The sequence below is a fragment of the Neopsephotus bourkii genome, unplaced genomic scaffold (genome assembly GCF_033783945.1).
Source record: "Neopsephotus bourkii isolate Nb327-2 ecotype Australia unplaced genomic scaffold, CSIRO-AGI_Nbou_v1 NB_272, whole genome shotgun sequence".
NCBI lineage: Eukaryota > Metazoa > Chordata > Aves > Psittaciformes > Psittacidae > Neopsephotus > Neopsephotus bourkii.
In genome coordinates this window covers 6639006-6652190 of record NW_026900781.1, presented here as the reverse complement: position 1 = coordinate 6652190, position 13185 = coordinate 6639006, and the positions used below count along the sequence as shown (strand labels likewise).

The 13185-nt window shown below is 42.3% G+C and overlaps 1 protein-coding gene across 23 annotated transcripts in view; it reads left to right on the top strand.

The window, feature by feature from the left end:
* ATXN1 (ataxin 1) overlaps positions 1-13185 on the top strand; it is a 224250-nt gene that overhangs the window by 68825 nt on the left and 142240 nt on the right. Inside the window, exons 5-7 of one of the 23 annotated variants that reach the window (XR_009724413.1) lie at positions 2164-3029; positions 4934-5118; positions 5754-5900. The exons of the other annotated variants lie outside the window; for them this stretch is intronic. The gene's annotated coding sequence lies outside the window, so the exon portion shown is untranslated. The remainder of the gene's footprint in view (positions 1-2163; positions 3030-4933; positions 5119-5753; positions 5901-13185) is intronic. 23 annotated transcript variants of the gene reach the window in all.

The following is a 13185-nucleotide window of genomic DNA, read 5'->3' as shown; positions in this document are numbered from 1 at the left end:
GCCCCTCCTCACTGGCAGAACATGAGAGACTGAAAAGTCCTTGACTTAGAGTAAGCACTCCCTAGCAACAACCAAAACATCAGTGTGTTATCAGTATTATTCTCAGACTAAAGCCAGAACGCAGCATTGTACCAGCTACTAGGAAGAAAATTAACTCTATCCCAGCCGAAAACAGGGAAATGAGTTAGAAACAAGTATCTTGTTCCAGCAGCATTTCCTTCTCTTCTAATCTCACTGTTCAGTGTTGTGAATTTCTTTTCTTTTGCTTGCTAGTTCTCTGAGTGCATAAAGTTCGGAAAAAACATGTGGCTCTTTAGCTGGTCTTTTTTCATGATCCATGTAGAAACCAAATGTGATAGATGTTATTTCTGTGAATGATTATATGGCACTACTGATTTGTGTGCTGTGCATGCCAGTTAGCAGATGGACTTGTCTGTAACTTCTGGGGTGTTTCTGTTTGCCCTGGTGTGACTGCTATTTGCTGGCAGTCCTTGGGTGGAGTGGTCAAGAAGAGCATTGCTAATAAACTGTGCATATTGTATTTTGTTTTGCTGATAGGTAGTAGAGCAACTGCTTGGCATCTGGGGAGGCAAATGATAGCCATTGCAGCTTCAGTGTATGTTAGCTGATGCTCAGGAGCCTCTTGCTAGCCCACTGTTAAAACCTGTTGGGATAGTGTTAAGAGGGGGCCGGGTATCATGGTTAGCACAGAGGAGCTGGAACGGGCAGGATTTTAATGAATCAGAGACACTGTGAAAATGCAGTTTGGCAGAGGGCACACTATACTGATAGGCCAAATGCAGAGCAAGCAGTGTGCTTCTCTCTGCTAGAGGGTTCTGCTGGAGCCATGTGGGAACCCTTTGCTGCTGCACGGTTGTCCTTTGTGCCCTGGTTGAGTCGTGGGTGTGAGGAGAAGCCGTCCTGAGGGCTTGCTGACCCTGTGGCCCTTCACCCTCTGCAGCAGGGAGTCCTTCAGCAGCCGGCTGCCCTCTCCCCCCCAGCTCTCTGCAACGTGGTTGCTGTGGGCAGGGTGCTGCAGCTGCTTTGTTTGAAATGATAATATTTTACGCTGTTACTGTGGAATACTGCAGTATTTTTTGTAATTATGGGCTGCATGCCAGTAATGTACAATAACATTTTGCTCTTCCTGTGCTGTTGCTACTGTAGACATTTGTTCCAATTTGGGCTGCATTTGCAGTACGTGGTGGTGGTTTTTTTTTTTCTAGACTCTGCTCATTATCTATTGTGGATATTTTTGGATTATTCGTTTCTACCCACGTCTGTCCTTACAAATCTATCACAGAAAGCACTTCAGAGAGTGGCAGTCTCTGTTGAACAAGCAATTGTTGTGGCTTTCACAGAATTACGTTCTTGTGAAAGTATGAGGCAAGAATGAGATGAAAATGGAGATGAAAATTTGTTTGTAAGTTTAAAAATGGCTATAGTTTTTGAAACGTTTGAGGCAGATACAAGGCTAAGCTTTTCCTTGACTGATGCTGAGCATATTTAGTGCTGAAATCCTGGTCTGCACTAAGCTGTATGTAGCTGAAACCTCTGGGATGGCAGAATCTGGGAGGCACTTAATCATTGTCAGAGCCTGTAATGATTCTCGGCAGGTTTGGTTTTAACTACTAATCTATTTTTTTATTTCCAGAGGAAAGCAGTCGTGGAAGATGGTCAGTAGCGTTCATGCCAGTGATTGTTTATTAATGTTGCCATGGTCTGGAGAGGAAATTTTAGTGAAAGGGAAATGAAAGTCTTAGACAGCAGAGTTCACTCACAGCTAGTCAGCCTGCATGCAGTTTGTTTCTGGTTGAGAGAGGTTGCGAGGTTGAGGTTGAGACCAAATGGAAATGAAGGCAACACAACACAAAGGAGACAATGATTATTTTTTTTTCCTGGTAAATCTGGAATAATATACAGCGTGTTATACAAAAAGGCTTGCACTTTTCTTGCATGTAATTTTAGTGTCCTTTCAGTGTGCTGACTCACCAAACTACTTCAGCTTCAGTCTGCATTTGGTTTGAATTACCTCAGAAGCCTGCATTTGTACTCTGCTCTGTAAAGTACTGTTCATTTGCAATCCAGATTGATTTTTTTTTTCCTCTCTGTTTTTTCTTTTCGTTCAGCATTTCAACTGACTTGTCTCTTTTCATTTTCCAGGTCTCTGTTTTACTAACGTTTGAAACCAATCACTCTGTATGCCTGCTTGGGCCCTGCAATAGGCAAAAGCCATGTTGCAGCAACAGCTAGAACAAGGAGTGAATCACTGCTTTCTCTCTCTCCACTAAATTACCTAAACCACTACACATAAATAGTGCTTTATGTATGATACAGGAGCATGATTATCTCACTGCATTGATGGAACAGTGCTGGAAGTGAATGTAATTCTTCTTCTATTACATCTTTAATGAGCTACAATTAAAAATAGTGTGTTGGCATGCCAGAGTACGTGTTATTTTCAGAACTTTATTGAAGCCATTTCAGCTGGTAGACATCATGTTGTTCTGAAAACCTTAACAATTAAACAGCAGAAAAATTTGCTTTGCTAGGTGAAAGTTAACTGACAGTAAAATCTGTGGACTAAAACGATTCAGGTTTGTACTGAGTGCAAAAGCCTGCTTTGAGGTCTGTCTTTGAGGGTGATTTTTTACTATATAGTAAAAAAAGAAAGATAAGACACAAAGCAGCAGGTTTCTACAGAGCTTCAGTTAGGTTCCAGGTCTCTTGACACCCGTGGCACCAAGTCTGAGTCACAGATAGCACAAAGCTGTGAAGCCTAATAATCTCAGTGTTCAAAAGCACAACTACGTAGTTTAATTTCAGGTGCCTCTTTTAGCTCTGGGTTCTCCCACCACCACCACCTAATAAAATTTGAGAGTCATTCTTAAAATTTTGCAGAGAAAAAATTTCTCAGCACTTGGGGCTTTGTGAGGTATTGACATCACTTAGGTTCAGAAAATAGCACTGTCAGTTTCAGCTTGATGGCATTCCATTCTCTGCTCCAAAAACCTGATGAATAACAATGGGTGAGTCAAAGATTTCTTGGAATTTTCTTTTTTTTTTTTTCCCTCCCCTTTCCCCTTGTGCAATTCCATTGCCATTTTTAGCATGGAGGGCAGTTCTCCAAAGAATGTCTGTGTGCTTGAGCTGTGATTTCTTGAATGTTCAGAACGAAAACGAGTTGTGTCAGATGATAAAAGTCGTATGTTTCTATGCATTTTGGTAACGTTACATGAGCTTTATTGAAGAAAACACAGCAAAAAGCAGAAGGTGTTTGATAGAGAAGTGTTGCATCTCTGCATGAGCAGCTTGGAGATCTCCCTATCATGCTGCTTTGTTTTGTTGTGATGACGTTTTGCTTAATTATTTTTTGTGTTTTATCAGCTGTGCTCAGGGAAGTTGCCTGACAAAACAAATTATCAGTAGATTTGGGAGATTTGGATGAGCTTGAAGCACTTGTTGAACCACAGCATGCTTCTGTCTTTGCCTCAGTTTTCTGCATGAAAAACAAGAATTATGTCTCATGTATTTTAGCAGGATGTTCAGAGTACTTTCTGAGGACATGAAATTATGTGGGTACTACTGTTACCTAAGTGATGTGGTATGTTCAAGATAAGCAGTGTTGTCAGCTGTTCTTGGCAAAATCACTGAGGTTATGATGAGTGAAATTTTTAACTCAAGTCTTGTGTTCTTTTAAATCGCAGAAGTGGCCTGTATCAGGCATATTCTAACATGTCAGAATGAATGTGTGAAATACGAAGCTGCAGAAAAGAAATGTGAGGGGAAAACAGGTTAAAGTGATTGTAAAGGGAGAACATTTTTTCTTCTGCAGTAGATAGCTTGTAAAATTTGAAAAAAAAAAAAAAAGGGAGAAAAGGGATGAGTGCAAGTGTCCCCTTAAGAGCTGCTGTGTCAAATCTGAAGAATGATTTGAATTCAGTCATCAAAGTGTGAAATGGAGGGATTTTAGTTCTGCTTTAAATTATGCATCTCAAATTAACCTTAGCTGCAGAGTCTCTGCTGACGCCCCCGTAATGACACATTATTGGTACTAATGGCTTCTGTGTGACTTGAGATACAAACAGACATCCGAGACAGAAACATTTCGGCTTTGAACTAAATGAGACCCACAGCATTTCCACCTTGGGTTTCTAGTGACAAAGCCCTGCTCTCCTGGTGGCTGTTGCTCATGAGCTTGCTCATGTGTTTTCCAGCTTCAGTGCACTGCTTCTCATCCTGGCATAGAAGGGCGACTGAGTGAAAACTTGCTTCGCAAGCATGGAAGAGCAAGAGAGCAATAAATTCAGAGTGAGTGTGGAGCTTGTCCAGGCATGGAGCATTGTAGGGAGCCAGGACAAAGACTGGGTTGTGGGCAGTGGACAGGTAGGAGGAACTTCATGAGATGGTGATCTTGGGAGGAAAAGGACCCAAAATGGTGGGGGAAGGGGAGAAGAGATGCCAGGACTTAAGGAGGAAGTTGCTAAGTAAGGGAGGTGTGGATTAATAAATAATGTAAGCAGTAGTGGCTTGTTAACCCTTTATTATGCCCTGATTATAATGGAAAAGGCCGGCAATTGTGGAGCTCTGTGCACTTAAGCCTTCCTTCTGGAGCTCACCATCACTGTTTGAAAAACTCCACCTCTACCCAGAATTTCACTCATGGGTTTTGCAGCTTGCTTTGTGCTACTGGTGTCTCTCCTGGTACAGGAATGATTGTTACTACTTACACATAGTTACTGAGTGTGTGCAGCCTGAACATCGAAGTGAATGAGTGAGAATGGCATAGCGCTGTGTACAGAAAATGCACTGAATTTTGCATGTTGGTGAAAAAAGGAGGAGTGGCGCAGCAAGGCAGACTCAGAATTTAGACCCTGGCTTCTCTTTGCAAAGATAGTCACTAGCTCATTTTTTTATCCTCATTTTTTTTCAGTAGGATGTAAAGATGTGGGATTGGTTCCCCTTTCAAGCTGCAACTTGGGAATTTGCTTGCTGGCTGTTGCAGGAGTGATGGAGAGGGGCTCCTGCCCTGTGGTTATGTTGTGTGGTCTGTTACAGACTGTGCAACATTGCCTGACTTTCTGTATGGATTTGCACTCAGCAGAGATGTGGTGGGGAGTGAGTAGTCATGTATTCTGAATCCAAGGTGGGACAATACTTGAGTATGTAGAATCAAATACAAGAAGGTATTCAGATGCCTCCTTTGTATTCTGCAAAGGAACCACGTTCCTGAACTGCGACCTAAGATTTTATTTTTTTTTAAGTGGGTATGCTATACATCGCATTCGCTAATGCATTAGAGATATTGCATGAATAATTAAAACACCATTTAAGATTTACCGAACTATTGTTTAGTAATAGAACAGAATGTATTTTATCTTTCTTGTTTTCTGTTCATTTTTGTTGATTGATGAATTTATTGATTTCTTCCATTAATTTAGAGTAGGTATCCTAAACATTATTGCAAATTAACAAGGCTTTGCTTTAGGTTAATAAACTGAGAGTGCTAATGTAATGAAAGTCAGAATTCAATAATAAAGGTCTGAAAAATTGAGGCCTAGAACACATATCTAGTATTTCACATCAAATGGTTTGTAAAATATTAGAGCCTTTGTTTGCCCTAATTGCTAATTCAGAAAAGTACTCATTTGATATTCATTATAAATAGCCTAATAGCACATTTGAAAAAAAAACACCCCAAAATGGAAAATAAAGGCAATAACCTACCTCAGATTTTTCCATTGTATTTGTAGTTAACCTTAGGTTGGTTGGAGTCAGTGGGAATGTGTTGTGTGAACTGGAGGGAAGAACATCACTGTTAAAGAGACAGCAGTCCTTCTGAAACCATGAATGAGAAAAATAATGAACTTCTGAAACTGAGGCCTGGAAAACAAAGACAGGTGTGATCTGAGATAGCTGAATTAGGAATTGTATTAAATTTCACATGCTTGTGCACATATTTCTTAGCTCACATTTCTGATTTAAGTCTTCAACTTTTCCTTGTTGTTCACATTCAACTCTTTAACTTGTTTTCTCATCTTCCCTAGTTTCAGAAATACCTGATTTATGACTATGCTAGAATATATGTTGAATATGAACACTTAACAGTTGTTAGGTCAGTGTTGTTATGGTCCTTTTCCAGGGCCACATTTCTCTGTTTTCCAGCTAAAATGGACAATTTGTCGTAACACTTGAGTTAATATAATGTATTTTGCTTGGTATTATTGTTTTAGCCATGATTGGAATAGATGTTTTCCTGTGTATTTTTGGATCCAGTTTTGGATGCAGTAATATGGTGACTAGTACTGAATGATACTTAATCCATTGGGTGTGTTATCTTCTGAGTGTGACATGTCATGCTTGTCTGATGGCATGCATTGTCCTTCTTGTGTATCTTGCTGTGTCCTCTGAGTTTATTTGTCACTGTACATATCATTAACATTACAGGAATTGTAAATGATGAGAAAAAGAACATAAAATACAGTGGGTGCTTGGGATGCATTTATTTTTTGTCTTTTATTGTTTGGTTTGGATATGGTGCGAGTTGGGTGTGTTCCATGGTTTGCTTTTTTTTTTTTCAACTGAGTGTTGCTTCTTTCCCACTATGAGCAATCAGAAGGGAGCAGTGCTGTCAGTCAAAGCCTTCACTCATCCCCACAAGCTTTGTGCTAAATAACTATACATACTTCTTACCTAGCATTTTTCCAAGCTTTTGCAATCAGGAGCTCATCCCTTGTAGTGTATAGCAGCTCTTTTGCAGCATGTATGCCATCCCAAAATAGCATTTCTGGGGGGTTACCCCATGCATTGGTCATGCTGTTGGTTGCCTCTGTTGATAGGCAAGAGTTGGGTCATCAGAGGCTTGTGCTGCTCCCTGCCAGCTACTGGCAATGTCCAGATTTTGCTGGGGAGAAAAAGCTAGTCTGGCTCTAGATCCACTCATGAGGCTAGGTTCTAGCCCTGGTTCTAGGGAACAGTTGCTGCTCCAAACTTAATTTGAGATGCCTTGCTATGTTGCCATAATACAAAGTGAGCTGTAGAAACTGTCTGCTGCACAGGCGGATGTAGAATAGCTGTCTGAATATGGAAAATACTGTATAAAATAGTTCCACTTACTGTTGTTACATGTAACACCTACAATGACTATAAATGAAGCATACTAGAGGGGGAAATATCATATTATTTCGGTTAGTTTACTTTGTGCATATTTGACAGCCCTCTGTGTATAGTCAGTTACATAATTTCCTGGGATAGTCAGATTTCTCTTTATTTGTGTGGCTTTATCAGCAACAGGGGAAAGAAAATACATTAAGAACCAGAAAATGTGGCTGTAAAGCCAGGAAAAATTGTCAGCAACCTCAAGAAGAGATCTAAGTTTGTGGAACTGCTTTTGACTCATCTTCCAAAAGCAGCTCAATTACAGAATAGTGGTGCCCTTTTGGGCTACATTTCAAGACTATATGATTGTACTCAAACAGGAATTAAAAGGATCGATAGCAAGCCCAACGCATCCTTTCTTTTCATGACAGGTTTGCTGATTGCCACCAGAGCAAAATAGCATGCCGGTCAGCATAAACTCCAGAAGTAGTGATCATGGATTTTTGTCTCCATCGTAGCATGTGTTTAGGGTTATTCTGTTTGCCGTGGTGGGTTTTCACCCATAGCCCATGGGGAAGGAGAGTTGTTTTTTCCATTCACCTTCCCTGTCTTGCTTTTATGCTTCTGCCTTGAAGTAGGGCTAGGCTGTTTGGTGCCTGTCCAGAGACAGAGCAGGGCAGGGGAGCATGCTAACCAAAAAGATAAGAGAGTAGGTAGTTTTGAGATACCAGTGGTTTACAAGGTGCATATTTTTCTGCATATCCTATTGAGGAACTGATAGGGAGCAAGATATTCCCTGGGTGTATGTTGAAGGCCTTTCTGCTTTGGGTCTGTGGTGGAGCTGAGCGAAGGGTCCTTTTTCCTCAAGGAAAGGCCCTGTGCTTTTGCAGTGTTCTGGCAGCAGCCTGACATGGCAGCGAGTCGGTAAGATGTGTGCATAGTGTTGGGTTTTTTTCATCTGCCTTCCTCTCTTAGCTGAAGCTCTGTGACTTTTTAACCTGCTGTCTGTAGGCCACTGTTTTACAAGCTCATTAAGGTGGCAGGGATGGCGACAGCAGCAATCCTGCCCATCCCCCCTTGGGTGCTCATCAGATGACTTCCTTATGCTGACATAAGCGTTGTGCAGTCATGCTCTGAGCCAGGTCTGGGAAAGGATCCAAGTCAAAAATAATCCCAAAAAAAAAAAAAAAATATGGAAAAGGTATGTTTTCAGCAGGATCTGTTCCTGGATCTATCTCACCATCATTCTCACACCAGCCTGGAAAGCATGAGGGTTTGTACTGGCACAGGGAGAGGTGGGGATGAGCAGCCAGGGGGAGGTGGTCAGGGGTGCTGCTGGCAGCAGGGTTGCTGCCTGCTCCCATGGCGTCAGCCTGAGGAGATGGAGCTCTCACAAGTGTGCTGCCTGTCTTCCCTTAAGTCTATTGGCCTGGTTGCACTTCCAGTAGCTTCCAAAGCTGTGAGGCAGTTTTGGCCAGTTGTGCCTGAAAAGCAGCGTTTGAAGGTTGTGAACACCCCCTGAGCTCAGCAAGGTGTGGTGGCTGGTAGACCCACATCGACTCTCCCCTGTGATAAAGAGCTGTCAGCCGGGGCTTGGCTGCTCACCTCATCAGGCCTCCTCATGAAGCGCAGTCCTCCAGTCCCAGTTTGGGTTGTGTCCATTTTGCAGGGGGTTGAACAGCTGGTGGGAGAAGAGTGCAAAGTGTTCCTGGGAGTAACTGTTCATTTCGAGGGGCAAGAACAGTTCAACTCCTGGGTCCTGACTGCCTGGGGGCTGTGCTTTCCAGTTGTGGAGTGGTTTTCGCTTTCTGTGTTGCTTTTTTTACGTTTTCTCTAGGAATCAAAATTTCTGGAAGCTGGGAAAGTTGGGAGGCAAGACTCCCTTCAGTTTTTGTTTGGGTGGCCAACTATTTAAACCATGAAATCAGGTCTTTCTAGCCCTACCTCTACATCGCTTACCTTAAACTCCTAGTGTGGCATCTCTGTGCCCTGCTAGGTCCAGCTTCCGTCCCCACAGAGCTGCACTCCTCTGTGGCCAGTGTGCCCAGGTTTCACCTGCCCAGGCTATCCTTCTGCAAAGGCAGCCCTGATCTGCACCACCACCAAGGAGCTAATATGAAGGCACACTTGGTTTCCTGCTGTTTTGCTTTGTAACCAGTCCACTGGTAAATATAGCTTGTGTGTGGTTATAAATTCATTCTCTCATTATGGGTGGTTGTTGTGTAATAATTATGTAGAAATTGCGACCGAGGATTGTTGTGGATGGTTTAGGGTTTTTTTTGTTGTTGTTGTTTATTTATTTATATTTGTGCTTGACATGCCCTGCAGTGGGAAGAAGAGGCTTTTGTTTCTACCCTAACTAACATAGGGTCACAAGCAGGTTTTGGAATTCGGGGTGGGTACAGACATTGTCTCACAGGCTGCTGACTTTCATGTGGCTCCCTTTGCGTGGCTACATGGGCACAGCAAGGCAAATCAGGACCTGTGCTATTCAGGCACCTAGCTCAGTGGGCAGACATGCTGTCCCTTCCCTGCAGGCTTGTTATACGCACTGTATACATGTGTTTATTCCAAGATAAACCCCTCCTATCTCTTGGGAGGTGTTTGTGGTACCCTTCCTGTTATCTCTGTCTGCTTTCAGTCCTGTTCTTTGGGCAGAGTCCTGCAGGTAGCCAAGCCTGTAGGCTCGAGGTCTCTGCCTACCCCTAGCAGAAGTGCTCAGGTTCTGCTCTGCAGAGGTCTTCCCTGCAGGCGGGGTGCCTCCCACAATCCATCCCTCCCTTTGGATGTGGAATTAAAATAAAGGGGGCTAGTGGGTGGGGGTGGGGTGGTGGTGATGGTGGTGGTGTGTGTGTGTGTTGATCCCCCCCACCATTCCTTTATCTAAAATTCCAGTCTTGCAGATCCAGAACATCACTGCTTGTCCCTGCTGCATTCTCATTTTCCTCAGATCCCTCCTTTAATCCTTACATTATCCCCTGCACTGTGTTTGCAGGCCATATGTACCCTTTGAACTCTGAAGGAGCTGTGCCAAAAGGAAGCCTTCCTGTACTTCCCTCCTCCCATCGTGGAGCCGCTCTTCAGTAACTGTGTTTAGTATAAATGCAGAGCAAACGCAGCAGCGAAGTATATGGGTGTCTGCAAACTTCCTGAGAGCTTCAGAAACGCTTGTGCTTGGTCTTTGCTTCTGCTCTTTGAACCCACAGCGGCAGCTCCTTGAGTCCAGAATGGACACTCCTGCTCTGAGAGGTGTTTGTTACCTGAATTTACCTACCGTGTTCCTGGCGAGGCTCAGGGATGGCTGAAGCCACTGGCAGGGTGCTCCTCTGGGCAGAGGAGATGAAGCTGCCTGTTGTGTCAGAGCACTTGGCAGAAGCAAGGCAAGGAATAAGCGGCTTCTGGAGCATGCTGTAAATAGGACAGACCTACAGACCCTTTAGCTGTCTTCCCTGGGAGAGGCAGCAGCTTCCCTGCTGCCCGCTTTTGGGAGTGGAAAAAGTAAAGCTTGTCCTGTTAAACAAGAAGTGGAAGAATTACTTCTCATTGCTCATGAACTGTGAAGAGGAGTATGCTGCTGGGCCAGCATCCTCCCACAGCTGCTGTGCAGGGGGCTAGCAACAATTTAATTCACAGGGGATCACTGTCATGTTGAACTTCAGTTTTCAAAGGGGATATCTTCCATCAGGAAGAGTGATAGGTGCCTTTTGGGTCCCTTTCCATTCAGCTTCTGAGAAGTATCTTTGTGTTAAAGCAGGTTTCTGACCTCATTTCTCAAAGGAGTTTTAAATGGTAAGAAATAGGAGCATTAATTAGTGCCTCATTAAGTACTTGTAGTCAAGTATGGTAATTTTCTTGAAAGGATAATGTATTAGATGAATAAAAATACTCTCCATTAAAAAATGAATACAAAGTCATTTTAAACTACAAAGATTATTGTACATTTCTGAAAAATTAATGATTAAAGCAAAATATATTTAATAAATTAGAAAGACCCTGTTAGGCTGTTTAACATGTTGGTCTCTAATTAATTGTTCTCATATCTGATGCTTCAGGACTTCAACCTTACCTACAGGGACAGGAAGTAATTTTTTTGCCCACTTCATTTTTTGGCTTGTAATTATTAGGTTTGTGTTGTGGGTGTGGTGATTTTATTTGTATTTTCTCTGTAATTTTCTTTCTTTTTTTTTCTCAGAGTTTGGTCACTGTGGAAGATCAGACCCTAAACAGAGTGGTGATCAGAAATTGTATGGAAATTTCCTTGCTGGCTTTGATTAATGGCAGTTACTCAGTTTCTGATTTCTAGATTTGGAGCTGAGAAGTGTTATATTCAAGGATATTTCCTCTTGTCCCTTTTTTCTTTAACATGTTACGGCCGTTGTGTGCGAGGATCATATAAACTTCCTTTAATTCCTTCATATGACTTCACACAAATTACTTTTTTCCACACATAGTTTGCCCCTTCAGTTAGTTTTGAATTAGGCATTTTCTTAACTCTCAACTGAGCTGCTTCACATTCAGCTACTTAATGAGAATTTCTCTGTACGTTGCAGAAAAGAAAGTAAATGGTTGGAGCTGGAGACATAACCCAGATACATGGGTTTGCCATAGTCACTGATGAAATTTGTGTGTTTATTTAGGAAACACATAACCCACAATAAGAAAGTTCAGTTGAAAATGGAGTACATACCAGATTTACAGCAGGTTACTTTAAAAAGTTTGGTTTGTGGCATTAGGAACGAAGACATTTCCTTGCCAGTGTCATCACAAACATTGCAAGTGTTGCATCCCCTCTTGTTTGGCATCTTGTTCCCATGGTAGGAGTATCTATAGAGCAGATATCTGGTACCGAGAGACTTGTTCTTCACAGCAGGTCTGGAATATATATCCAGAGAATGCTAGCAGTCCGTTCTCAAGGTTTATTAGTTAACTTTTTTATATGGTTTAGGTACCTGAGATCCATATGACCTTTTGAAAATATTATTAGAAGTTGTCCAACAGGCTGAAATCTGGGAATTTGCGCACCATGCCATGCTCTTTCAGGTGCCTTCTGAATACTCAGGCTATTTGATGATTATGACTGCTGAATTTCTTCCATAACAAGATATATCTTTAAATATTCTCTAGGTGTAAGCACTAGATGCCTTTGCATCCAGTATTTTTCTTTCAGTTTTGCTGCTCTTGCTCTATTGCAGCGTTTTCCAAACTTACGTGATTGGGATGATAGCTACTGCCTTGCAGTGATAGCAGCCTTGATTTCTGTTGCATCTAAAGGTGATTTTCTCAGCAGAGCCATTACAGGCACAGTGCCCTGAACAGCCATCTCGTGCAGGCAGTGCATGTGCGAGAAAGATTTTTCTTGTATTTGGGACACTTGCAGAGTCTGCAATAGCCGGATAACTGGCTATTGAAGGTTTTGAGGCACCTATCCTTTTGCTTGAAAAGATGGTAGTGGCCAGGGCTTCTTGGTGGTGTATGAAAATAGCTGCAGTAGATAGCTCAAGAGTTCAAGGAGCCTATCATCTGTGTGGAGCAGTGCTCCTGTATATTTATGTGAGCTCTGTTGTTATTATTATATGAAGTTCCTGCCAAGATGAATGGTCTGCGGTCCCATGATGTTCCAATGCACGATTATTAGTCTTTTCTGGTCTTAAATGAGACCAAAGCTACCCATTGACTTACCTTGAAAATCCCGTTAGGGCAAATGATGTCATTTTCAAAACCACCTTCTAAGGTTACAAGTCTAATGTAAGCACCCAACTGGCTGTATGCTTGCACTAGAGCTGCTGTAATGACACCCCCAGGTGTAACCATGTAGATGTGCCTGTGCTAAATCCATTTTGCACAGCTCCCAGTGTGCTACTTACATTCCCTCGTTTGTGCATGTTTTCCCACCTCTCACAGAGGACACAATCAGGGCTATTGTATTTTATTTATTTTAATTGTGACATTGCAGCTGTAACTCTGTCAAAAATTGTAAGGGCATAACAAAGAGCAGATCTGACCCATGCTGCTGTTAACTTTTTCTTAGCATTTCCCTGGAATTCTAGCTGACATTGTCCCTTAACACGAATAAGTGTTATTTGCAAG